The sequence below is a fragment of the Nicotiana attenuata genome, unplaced genomic scaffold (assembly GCF_001879085.1).
Source record: "Nicotiana attenuata strain UT unplaced genomic scaffold, NIATTr2, whole genome shotgun sequence".
Classification (NCBI taxonomy): Eukaryota; Viridiplantae; Streptophyta; class Magnoliopsida; order Solanales; family Solanaceae; genus Nicotiana; species Nicotiana attenuata.
In genome coordinates this window covers 219,962-233,224 of record NW_017670850.1, presented here as the reverse complement: position 1 = coordinate 233,224, position 13,263 = coordinate 219,962, and the positions used below count along the sequence as shown (strand labels likewise).

General features: G+C 41.6%; 1 long non-coding RNA gene across 1 annotated transcript; it reads left to right on the top strand.

Annotated features, from left to right (window-relative positions):
* The first annotated feature begins 1,095 nt into the window (after positions 1–1,095).
* LOC109243897 lies at positions 1,096–5,192 on the top strand. Its single transcript, XR_002070637.1, has 3 exons — positions 1,096–1,329; positions 3,820–3,887; positions 4,917–5,192. It is a non-coding gene; the product is annotated as an uncharacterized LOC109243897 (long non-coding RNA).
* Positions 5,193–13,263: the final 8,071 nt, after the last annotated feature.

Here is a 13,263-nt window from a genome sequence, read left to right as displayed (position 1 = left end):
TGATATTAAACATATACAGCTAAGCCTTAGTTCTCTGTGGGATTCGACTCCGGGCTTTTAGACCGGATTATATTTGCAGCGACCGCTTATCCTTTTTAGGACTAGAGTTGGGCGTAATCAATAATTAAGATCAACGTTCAAAATACAGCAATGTCGATTAATTACGCTAATCTATCTAAGTTTTGATGACAAAGTCATTGAATACACGTGCCTATGAGAAATAACATGTCATTAGTAGATTAATCGAGGTGAGTATAACTGTATAAGTTGACCAAAAATCACCATTATGACACACTAACAAATTAATCAAATCTTAATTGAACATTGTGTTAAAAAATTAAAAAAAAAATACAATTATTTAATTATTAAATAAGGAATCTCTGTATAGACTATGTAGCTCCTCCACATAACGATACATTAAAAGCCTTGCATGTAAAGAAATGCCTCAAAGCGTGCGCCATATTTTAATAAACTTAAATTATGGGGCACATAATTTATCTTATTAGTTATACATCTTCAATTGATTCAAATATTCCCTAGAATTAAGACTTCTCCCATGTGCATTAAGGTTTAGCTCAACTTCTACTTATTTGTTAATTACTTTGCTATGTGTTCATATCAAGTGTTTGTAAATATCAGGTTTCCATTATCTTCATCTTAAGACTTGAGAAAGACAGCTCCATTATTAAATGAACTAGTTTTATGGTATGTGCGTTGCGTGTGTACCTCATGTTAATGAGTATAAAGATTTTTTTTAAAATATAAATATTATTAAAAAAAATATGGTTGAGCTATAAATTAAAATTGAAGGAAAACTGTAAATTTTAAAAAAATAATAAAATAATCCTATTCAAAAAAGGAAAAAAAAAACACGGATAGAAATTCGCTATTTTCTGACTACATATTTCATTCGCAATTTTTCCGGCTAGTGTTGTCGGAATATTAAAGAAATTATCATTTTTAACTTATTTTCTATTTTTCGACTACTCTTTCAATTGCAATAGTCAGAATATTCGCGCAAAATTTCGCGCGTATTTTGACCAAATTGGCCACTACAGTAGAAGACTAAAAAAATAATCAAATAAAATAATGAAATTTCCGACCACAATAGTTGGAAATAAGTTAATCTTTGACCATTTTTTCGGCTACAACAGTCGAAATTTTAAAAGATAAATAATTAAAAATTTTAATGTCCGACTACCGTAGTCGGACAATAAACAGATCTAACTGTACATTGCCCCATATTATTTCGGTCTCTCTCTCTCTCCCTCTCTACACGATCTCCCCCTCAGCGGCAGCAACCCCTTAATTTAGCTGCTATTTCCAGCGGTATGTTCTCCTTCTCTCTTTCTCTCTCTGTCTATTTCTTCGACTAAGATATCCTAGAGTTTCGTTTTCTATATATAAAAATTTCTTTGGCGGCTTGGGATTAATGTATAGTTCACTGATTGGGATGATGGTTTGTAAAAATTTATTGATGTTTCGGATTTTTATTCTCTTTTAATATAGAGGAGGAAGGCAGAATCTTATTGCAGCTCAGGGAGAAGACTCGTATTGGTTGATTGAATTGTTTGTGCTCTTGGGCCAGAGAATTATGCTCTTAATATAGATTGGTTGGTTGAATTAGTTGTTTATTGTAGGGAAATTACCGGCTATGTCCATTTATAGGTAGCTCATTATAAAAATTGGCCAATTGATAAAATATTATTAATATTAGCCAAATTAGCCAATTAGCTATTTGTAGCAAAAAAATATCAAATCTTTGTTTTGTTTTGAGTGGGTGTTATTAGAATAGATTGAGCACAACTTAAGGAGCTTGAATCTCAATTTTGGGATGATTTGGTGAAGTTTTGAGGTGGTTTAAATTGAAAATTCGAAGTAAAAGCTTAACATGAAAAAAATGATATGTGTTTCACACTGTGTATCATTTGTGTATCACATATGTATCATATTTGTATCAATTGTGTATCACATGTATATCCATGTATACCTGTGTGTGAGATACATGCATGATACATGTGTCGCAGAAGACTTTTTTGAACTCGATTTAATTATGAATTTTGATACATCGAACTTGACGAGATTTTATCATCTCTGGACAAAAATTGCAACCTTGCGACAAATTACAAACTCTGCAACTAGCTATTACTCGAAGATGAAGGATTTATGTGATGAACAAGATATGTTGGCTCCTCCACCTTCCTGTAATTACGAAGAGTCTAGATCATATGTTGAACATCTAAAATCACGTCTGTTGCAATTTTTTATGGGGTTAAATGAAGCTACAACAATGTGAGAAGTAACCTCTTGGCTAGGAGACCAGTAGATAAAAATGTTAATCGGGTCAAGCCGGGCCGACCCACTAACAATCCCCGTTCGACCCGGGTTAGCCCGATCCGGTAAGGGGTGGGATGGTTTGGCTAGGGTAGGAGGTTGTGCCAGACGGGGTCGGGCCTTTTTTGACTACCGGTGCACCGGAACATGGCTAGCCCGGTAACCCGTTTAAGGGTTTTAAACGTGTTCCAGCCCGGTTTAAGTTGTAATTTTTTTTTAAAAAATTCTGACCGTTGCCAACAGTCAAAATAAAAAATGACCATTGAGCAATGGCCATTTTTTTCACTTTTAGCCATTTCGGCATATCCTCTTACTAAAATAGCCCATCGACCCTTAATAATTGATAGATTACATTTTTATCCTTTTAAAAACTATAAATAGCTCGCCTCTTCTTTATTTTTTTCTCTACTCTGATTCTCTCTCAATTCCCTCATGATTATTGAATTGCTTATTGCTCTCAAGTTCTCAAATTATTAATATTTCAAGTTGTAACGACCCGACTGATCGTTTCGAGTATTATAACCCCGTTTCCCCATTTATTGCTTATTCTATGTTCATTTTTTGTTATATGACTTGGGGTGCGATTCGTGTTTTTGTTATTATTTGATGTGATTTGAGGCCTCAACTAAGTTCCTATGATGTTTATGATGGGTTGGTATGTTTGGATGGGGTCCCGGGGGCCTCGGGGATGATTCAGATGGAAATTGGAATGAGTTTGGACTTGAGGAATTTCTGAAGTGCACCAAGTCAGGTGCGATAGCACATGCGAAAGATTTAGTCGCATAGGTGTGTTTGGCATCGCATGTGCGGAATTTTGATGGGCTGAAAGGATGTGCAGGTGCGAGCTTTTGGCCGCACCTGCGAGGCCACAGATGCGGAAAGGAGGTCGCAGAAGCGGAAGAAAGACTTGTAGGGCAGGTCCGCAGAAGCGGTGAGGTTTGTGCATGAGCGGTCCCGTAAGTGCGAGGAGGGGACCGCAGGTGTGGCTGGTCGGGTGTCTAGTGTTCTTCGTAGAAGTGGACGCGCGACCATAGAAGCGGTTCCGATATTGCGGTTTCGCTAGTAGAAGTGATATAAATGAGGGTTAGAGTAATTTCTTCATTTTTGAACTTTGAAAGCTCGGATTGAGGCGATTTTTGAATGAGTTTTCACTAGATTTCACGAAGTATGCAACTTTTGGTCGTTCTTATCTATTAATATTGAATACATGTTGAATTTCCCCCATAGATTTGGTATTTTTGAGGTGAAAATTTAGGAATTTTCGACCCATGTATTGGACAGTAATAATTGGAGATTTGAGTGACGATTTAATCTCAAAATTGGGTAATTTTGGTACGGTTGGACTCAACTTTTGTTAAATTCCGAGACATAGGCCCGGGGTTGACTTTTTAGTTGACTTTTTGACTTTTGTTAAAGAACTTAGCTTTATCATATGGAATTGATTCCTATAGCTTGTGTTGATTGTATCAAACTGTTTGTGGCTAGATTCGATTCGTCCAGATGCCGATTCACGAGGAAAGGGCTTGTTGGAGTAGAGATTTGTACGGTTTGAGGTAAGTAACACTTCTAAACTTGGTTAGGGTATGAATCCCTAAAATACGTGTTATGTGGTCGGTGTTAAGGTGGCGCACATGCTAGGTGACGGGCGTATGGGCGTGCACGTAGTAATTGTGACTCGGTTGATTTCGTGGAATTGTGTAGTCATCTAATCTTGTTATTATTCATGTAATCTCCATGTGTTAGAGGAATCGAGCTATGATTCATGTTAGAAATTATATTTAGGCTATATGCTAGTACTGTTGGGACCCACAAAGGTCGCTTTGTTGTTGAATTATATGCTAATTTGCAATCACGTACTCAGTCACATCTATCCTTTGCATATCATATCTTTGTCTCTATTGCCATTATTATTGCACCATATTATCATTGTTTGGGTTGATTGTTATGAGATTTTGTGAGCCGGAGAGACTAGAGGAATTGATGACTAAGTGAGGCCGAGGGCTTGATTGTGATTGATATTTATGGGATCGGGCTGCACACCACAACATTCTTTTATCTATTCAAGCCATGATTGGCTTATATATTAGTGCTTGGGCAGTATCCGCCCCTTCGGAGTCTGACATACCAGTAGTGAGCGCAGGTACCTACTAAGTGCGAGTGCCAAGTGATTGAGAGTACTGAGTGACTGGAAGTACTAAGTGACTGAGAATTCTGAGTGACTAGGAGGACTGAGTGACTGAGAGGACTGAGTGACTGGGAGGACTGAGTGATTGAGCATGCTAAGTGAGATTAAATACTCCGAGAGTATGCATATGACGTTATCACTGTTTTGCATTATTCATAATTGACATGTAGATATAGTGATGTATCATTCATCATATCAGTCACACTTGGTATTATTTTTCCGTGTTGCCTTAAACTGTTAAACTTGAAAGCTTGTCTATATTTTTGTACATTTAAAATCTGTATTTGGACTGTACTTGTTTGAGCTCGTCACTGCTTTCAGCCTAAGGTTAGTCTTGTTACTTATTATGTATATTGGGTCGGTTGTACTCATACTACACTCTGCACTTTGTGTGCAGATCTAGGTACTTCTGGGTACGATGGTTGCTAGCTTTGGAGCTTTTTCTGTTTGGAGACTATTGAGGTAGCTGCCTTGGCATCCGCAGACCTCGACTTTAATTCTTTTCAGTTCATTTGTACTATTCTATCTTTCTAGACAGTTGTTTTAGTAGTTAGATTGTATTGTCAGATATATGCTCATGCACTTTGTGACACTGGATTTTGGGGAATTTTGTATTAAGTCGCGATACTTTTTTATAAGTTATTTATGACATTTTCACTATTTAATATTATTATTTCAGTATGTTTTAAATTGAAAGTTGCATGGTTATTTGTGAATTGTCGGCTTGCCTAGTATTGCAATAGGCGCCATCACGACATGTGAGATTTTGGGTCCTGACAAGTTAGTATCAGAGCCTAGGTTACATAGGTCTCACGAGTCATGAGCAGGTTTAGTAGAGTCTTGCGAATCGGCACTGAGATGTCTGTACTTATCTTTGAGAGGCTGTCGAACTATTAGGAAAACTTTACTTTCTTGTATTCTTGTCGTGCGAATTTGTTGATTCCGGAAACTAAACTTTCTGTTATTCTATTCTCTCACGGATGGTGAGGAAACGTGCTACCGGACCGGGCGGACGGCCACTAATACCACCAGCTAGGACCATGAGAGGCCGGGGCCGTATTAGAGGCCGAGGTGCGGCTCGTACAACAGCTAGAGCAGCACTTGTAGAACCACCAGTTACTCCAGCTCAGGAGGAAATTCCAGATGTGGTTGAGCCGGCGGGACCAGCTCAGGCACCAGCTATGCCCATTGTGATTCCAGGCCTTGATGAGGCTCTGGCCCAGATATTGAGTGTATGCACTAGCCTTGATCAGGCAGTTTCAGTTAGAGCCGCACAAGCCACTTCTCAGGCTGGAGAAGGTGCTCAGACTCCCGCTGCCCGTACTCCAGAGCAGGTGGTGTAGGGACTTCAGATACTAGGGGTACTACCAGCCCAGCCGGCTATAGCTGCTCAGGCCCAAGTGGGTCCACCGATGAGTGAAGAGGAGTAGAAGAGTCAAGAGAGATTTGGGAGGCTCAAGCCCCATCATTCAGTGGGGCTGAGTCAAAGGATGCTTAGGACTTCTTGGATAGGTGCCAGCAGATTCTTCGCACGACGGGTATTCTAGATACTAATGGGGGTCTCATTTACTACTTTTCAGCTGTTGGGGGCAACCTTCAGATGGTGGGAGGCCTATGAGTGAAGAAGGCCAGCCGATGTTGCACCAGTTACATGGAACGAGTTCTCCATTCTCTTCTTGGAGAAGTTTGTACCACGACCCGCAAGGAGGAGTTGGTAGGAATTTTGAGCAGCTACGCTATGATGGTATATTCATGACCCAATACGAGATGAGATTTTCAGAGTTGGCTCATCACGCGATCTGGTTAGTTCCCATAGAGAGGGAGAGGATTAGGAGGTTCATTGATGGCCTCAATTATGGACTGCCTTTTGTTATGACTCGGGAGATTGCATCAGGTGCTAGGTTCGATGAGATGGTCGATATTGCTAGAAGGCTAGAGTAGGTTCGTAGTCAGGAGCGTGAGGAGAGGGAGGCCAAGAGGACTCGTGGTTTGAGTGGTTTCAGAAGTGTTTCTTCGGGGGAGCAGTCCTATCACTGTAGGGGTTGTCCTTATAGGCCCGCTCAGATGGCTCCACCAGTTCATCGTGGTACATCAGCTAGCCATGGTTCATACAGTGCTCGTTCGGTCAGTCATCTCTCAGTGCCCTCCCAGCTCAGAGTTCATCTCGTGATCCATCAATTCAGGGCTCATCTGAGCCAGGCTCTTCTAGTAGTTATTTTGGTTCTCGGGGTCCGATTCAGTCACCATCGGGGAGTTGCTTCAAATGCGGGGAGTTTGGAGGGGGAGGCCGATTAGGTGGCGGTCAAGCTCGATGCTATGCTTTCCCTGCCAGGACAGAGGCTGTTACTTTAGACGCAGTGATCACAGGTATTATCTCAGTATTCCACATGGATGTCTATATTGTTTGACCCTGGTTCCACTTATTCGTATGTATCATCATATCTTGCTCGTTATCTGGATATGCCCCGTGAGTCCTTAATTTCTTCTATTTATGTATCTATGCCGATAGGCGATTCTATTGTTGTGGACCGTATGTATCGATCAAGTGTGGTGTCTATTAGAGGATTGGAGACCAGAGTTGATCTCTTATTTCTTAGTATGGTTGATTTTGACGTGATTCTGGCTATGGATTGGATGTCTCCATGTCATTCTACTCTAGATTTTCACGCTAAGACCGTGATATTGGCGATGTCGGGTTTACCTAGGATTGAGTGGAGATGTACTCCTACTACTGATTTTGGTTCGGTAGTGCTAGACTTTCCGGATGTGTTTCCTGCAGACTTGCCGGGCATGCCACCCGACAGGGATATTGATTTTGGTATTGACTTTGTGACGAACACTCAGCCCATTTCTATTCCTCCGTACCATATGGCACCAACAGAGTTGTAAGAATTGAAAGAGCAGCTTCAGGAGCTTCTTGATAAGGGGTTCATTAGGCCTAGTGTATCGCCTTGGGGTGCACCGGTTCTGTTTGTGAAGAAGAAGGATGGTAATATGCGTATGTGCATTGACTACAGGCAATTGAACAACGTTACAATTAAGAACAAATATCATTTGCCACGTATTGATGAATTATTTTACCAGCTTCAGAGAGCTAGGGTGTTCTCCAAGATTGATTTGAGGTCTGGGTATCACTAGTTGAAGATTCGCGACTCAAATACTCTGAAGACGACATTCAGGACCCACTATGGTCACTATAAGTTCCTCGTGATATCTTTTGGACTGACCAACGCCCCAGCAACATTCATGCATATGATGAACAATGTATTTCAGCCATATCTTGATTCGTTTGTCATAGTATTTATTGATGATATCCTGGTGTACTCATGTATCCAGGAAGAGCATGCACAACATCTAAGTATTGTACTACAGAGGTTGAGGGAGAAGAAGCTTAATGCCAAGTTCTCCAAGTCTGAGTTTTAGATCAGTTCGGTGGCGTTCTTGGGGAACGTGGTGTCCAGTGAGGGGATCAAAGTAGATATAAAGAAGATAGAGGTAGTTCAGAGTTGGCCCAGATCGTCGTCAGCTACTGAGATTCGGAGTTTTCTCGGCTTGGCTAAATATTATCGTTGCTTCGTGGAGGGTTTCTCGTCTATTACAGTGCCTTTGACCAGGTTGACCCAGAAGGGTGCTCCATTCAGGTGGCCGGATGAGTGTGAGGAGGGCTTCAGAAGCTCATGACTCCCTTGACCACAACTCTATTTCTAGTCTTGCTTCAACATCGGGTTCTTACAAAGTATTATGATGCTTCTCGGATTAGTATTGGGTGTATCTTGATGTAGGAGGGTAGAGTGATTGCTTATGCTTCACGCCAGTTGAAGCCCCATGAGACGAACTACCCTGTTCATGATTTGGAGTTGGTAGCCATCGTTCATGCATTAAGATTTGGAGGCATTATCTCTACGATGTGTCTTGTGAGGTATTTATAGATCATCGGAGTCTCCAGCACTTGTTCAAGCAACATGATAAATTTGAGGCAGCGGAGATGGTTGGAGCTGCGAAAGTACTATGATATCACCATTATGTATCATCCTGGGAAGGCCAATGTGGTGACCGATGCCTTGAGTAGAAAGGTAGTGAGTATGGGTAGACTTGCATTTTTTCCTGTTAGTGAGAGACCGCTTGCATCAGATGTTCAAGCCTTGTCCTATCAGTTTGTGAGGTTAGATGTTACGGAGCCTAGTCGGGTTCTAGCTTATGTGGTTTCTCGGTCTTCCTTGTATGAGCGCATCAGAGAGTGTTAGTATGATGACCCTTATTTGCTTGTCCTTAAAGACACGGTTCATCATAGTGATGCAAAGGAGATTTCTATTGGGCATGATGGGGTGTTGCGGATGCAGGGTCAGATTTGTGTGCCCAATGTAGATGGGTTACGTGAGTTGATTCTTGAAGAGGCCCACAGTTTGCGATATTCATTCATTTGGGTGCCGCAAAGATGTATCAAGACTTGAGGCAACACTATTGGTGGAGGAGGATGAAGAAAGACATAGTGGAGTTTGTAGCTCGGTGTTTGAATTGTCAGCATGTGAAGTATGAGCATCAGAGGCCAGGAGGTTTGCTTCAGAGGCTTGATATTTCGGAGTGAAAATGGGAGTGTATCACCATGGACTTTGTAGTTGGGCTCCCACGGACTTTGAAGAAGCTTCATGCTATTTGGGTGATTGTGGACTGGTTGACTTAGTCTGCGCATTTCATTCTAGTTGGGACTACATATTCTTCAGAGTAGTTGGCTGAGATTTATATCCGCAAGATTATTCGCCTTCACGGTGTGCCAGTGTCCATTATTTCAGATCGGGGCACATAGTTCACATTGCAGTTTTAGAGAGCGGTGCATCGAGAGTTAGGCACACGGGATGAGTTGAGTACAACATTCCACCCTCAGATGGACGGACAGTCAGAGCACACTATTTAGATATTGGAGGATATGCTATGCGCTTGTGTCATGGATTTCGAGGGTTCTTGGGATCAGTTTTTGCTACTTGCAGAGTTTGCCTACAATAACAACTACCAATCGAGTATTTAGATGACTGTGTATGAGGCTTTGTATGGGAGATGGTGTTGGTCTCCAGTTGGTTGGTTTGAGCCGGGTGGGTCTAGGCTATTAGCTACTACTTGGTTCAGGATGCTTTGGACAAGGTTAAGTTGATTTAGGATCGGCTTCGCACGGCACAATCTAGATAGAAGAGTTACGCCGATCGGAAGGTTCGTGATGTTTCTTACATGGTGGGAGAGAAGGTATTGGTCAAAGTTTCACCAATGAAGGGTGTTATGAGGTTCGGGAAGAAGGGCAAGTTGAGCCCTCAGTATATTGGCCAGTTTGAGGTGCTTGAGAGGATTGGGGAGGTGGCGTACAAGCTTGCATTGCCGCCTAGTCTATCGGGTGTTCATCCAGTGTTTCATGTCTCCATGCTCCGAAAGTATTTTGGCGATCCCTCTCATATTTGGGCTTCGGCACGATTCAATTAGATGGGATTTGACTTATGATGTGGAGCCGGTGGCCATTTTGGATCGTCAGGTTCGAAAATTGAGGTCAAAGAATATAGTTTCAGTGAAGGTGTAGTGGAGAGGTTAGCCAGTCGAGGAGGCTACTTGGGAGATCGAGCGGGAGATGTGGAGCGGATATCCACACCTATTTGAGACTCCAAGTATGATTCTAGACCAGTTCAAGGATGAACGTTTGTTTAAGAGGGGGGAATGTAATGACCCGGCCGAGCGTTTTGAGTATTATGGCCCCGTTCCCCCATTTATTGCTTATTCTATGCTCATTTCTTGTTATATGACTTGACATGGTGGTTGGTTTATTTCCGGGAATGGTTTAAAATGAGTTGGGACACTTAGTTCCAAGGTTGGAAGCCTAAGTTGAAAGAGTTGACCGGATGTTGACTTATGTGTAACTGACTCCGAAATGGAGTTTTGATGGTTTCGATAGCTCCGTAGGGTGATTTTGGACTTGGGCGTGTGTCTAGATGTTGATTTGGAGGTTCGTAGATGAGTTTGGCTTGAATTGGCAAAAGTTGAAAAAGTTGATGTTTGGAGAGTTGAGAAGTTTGACCGAGAGTTGACTTTGTGGTTACCAGGATCTGATTTTGGTTTCGGAAGTTGGAATAGGTCCGTTGTATCATTTATGACTTGTGTGCAGAATTTGGGGTCAATCGGATTTGGTTTGATAGGTTTCGGCGACGATTGTAGAAGTTGGAAATTCAATAGTTTTATTAGACTTGAATTGGGGTGCGCTTCGTGTTTTTGTCGTTGTTTTATGTGATTTGAGGCCTCAACTATATTCATACGATGTTTTTGTATGGCTTGGTATGTTTGGATGAGGTCCTGGGTGCCTCGGGGATGATTCAGATGGAAATTAGAATGAGTTTGGACTTGAGGAATTTCTGAAGTGCAACAGTCTGGTGCGATCGCACCTGCGAAGGATTTGGTCGCAAGTGCGAGACTGCAGAGGCATGTCTGGCATCTCAGGTGCAAAATTTTACTGGGCTGAGGGGATGCGCATGCGCGAGGTTTTGGCCACACCTGTGAGGTCGCAAATGTGGAAAGGAGGTTGCAGAAGCAGAAGAAGGACTTGAAGGGCAGGTCCGCAGAAGCGGAGTGGTTTGCACAGGAGCGGTCCCGCAGGTGCGAGGAGGGGACCGTAGGTGCGACTGGTTGGGTGTCTAGTGTTCTTCGCAGAAGCATACGTGCGACTGCAAAAGTGGTTTCGCAGATGCAAAATTCTTGGCCGCAGCTGCGGTTTCGCTAGCTGAAGTGATATAAACGAGGGTTAGAGTAATTTCTTCATTTTTGAACTTTAGGAGCTCGGATTGAGGCGATTTTTGAAGGGGTTTTCACTAGATTTCATGAGGTATGCAACTCTTGATCGTTTTTATCTAATACTCCCTTCGTTCCAATTTATGTGAACCTGTCTGACTGGGCACGGAGTTTAAGAAAAAATGAAGACTTTTGGAATTTGTGGTCCTAAACAAGTCAAAAAGGGCCCCAGAGTATTTGTGTGGTTATAAAAGCTTCTCAATAAGGGTAGAATTGTAAGTTTAAGCTAAATTGTTTCCAAATTTAGAAAGGGTTCATTCTTTTTGGAACGGACCAAAAAGGAAATAGGTTCACATAAACTGGAACGGAGGGAGTAATATTGAATACCCATTGAATTTCCCCCATAGATTTGGTACTTTTAAGGAGATAATTTGAAGATTTTTGACCCATGTATTGGAGAGTAATAATTGGAGATTTGAGTGACGATTTGACGTCGGAATTGGTTGTTTTTGGTATGGTTGGAGTCAGTATTGAATAGGTGTTCATATTTTTATAACTTTTGTTGAATTGTGAGACGTGGGCCCGGGGTTGAATTTTGAGTTGACTTTTATTAAAGAACTTAACTTTATCCTATGGAATTCATTCCTATAGCTTGTGTTGATTGTATCGTACTGTTTGTGGCTAGATTCAAGTCGTTCCGAGGTCGATTCGCGAGGAAAGGGCTTGTTGGAGTAGAGATTTACACGGTTTGAGGTAAGTAACACTTCTAAACTTGGTTCTGAGGGTATGAATCCCTGAAATACGTGTTATGTGATCGGTGTTGAGGTGACACACAAGATAGGTGACATACGTGTGGGCGTGCACCGTAGTAATTGTGACTCGGTTGATTTTGTGGAATTGTGTAGTCATATACTCTTGTTATTATTCATGTACTCTCCATGTGTTAGAGGAATCGAGTTGTGATTCATGTTAAAAATCATGTTTAGGCTATTGATGGTACTGTTGGGACCCACAAAGGTCGCTTTGTTGAATTATTTGGCAATTTGCAATCATGTACTCAGTCACATCTATCCTTTGCATATCATATCTCAGTCTCTATTGCCATTATTGTTGCACCATATTATCATTATTTGGGCTGATTGTTTTAAGATTTTGTGAGCTCGAGAGACTGGAGAGATTGATGACTAAGTGAGGCCGAGGGCCTGATTATGAGTGATATTTATGGGATCGGATGCACCGCAACATACTTTATTGATTCACACCATGATTGGCTTATATATTACCGCTTCGGTATGATCCTCGCCTCCGGAGTATGACATACCAACAGTGAGCGCAGGTACCTACTGAATGCGAGTATCGAGAGCGAGTGCCGAGTGATTAAGAGTACTGAGTGACTGGGAATACCGAATGACTAGGGGTACTGAGTGACTGAGAGTTCTGAGAGTCTGGGAGGACTGAGTGACTGGAAGGACGGAGTGATTAAGCATGCTGAGAGAGATTAAATACTCTGAGAGTATGCATATGACTTTATCACTGGTTATATTACAGTTGGCATGCATAATTGACATATAGATATAATGATGTATCATTCTTCCTATCAGTCACACTTGGCATTATTTTATCCGTGACAACATTGGCATTCCAATATTAGCTAATGTTTCTACTCAGGAAATTGATTATAAGTCACAGACAATAAGATTATCAGAACATGCTTCGTGTCTTTCCGGTCAGATTTCAAACATAAACTCGTCTGCTTCGCCATTTACTTATTATCAAAACTTAGATGGTGGCTTCACTTTATTCAATTGTTCTCAAACAAAAAATACTTGACGTCTTTTGAGTGGTTCAACTGCCTTAGCGGCCCTCAATATGACATTCTTGCCTTTCGATCTTACAATTGTATCTCTCGGTTCTATCTCCATGAAACTCAAAATTTAAGTAAAATGTTCAATGTATCCACCTCCGTCGATATAGCACCAGCAGCAATA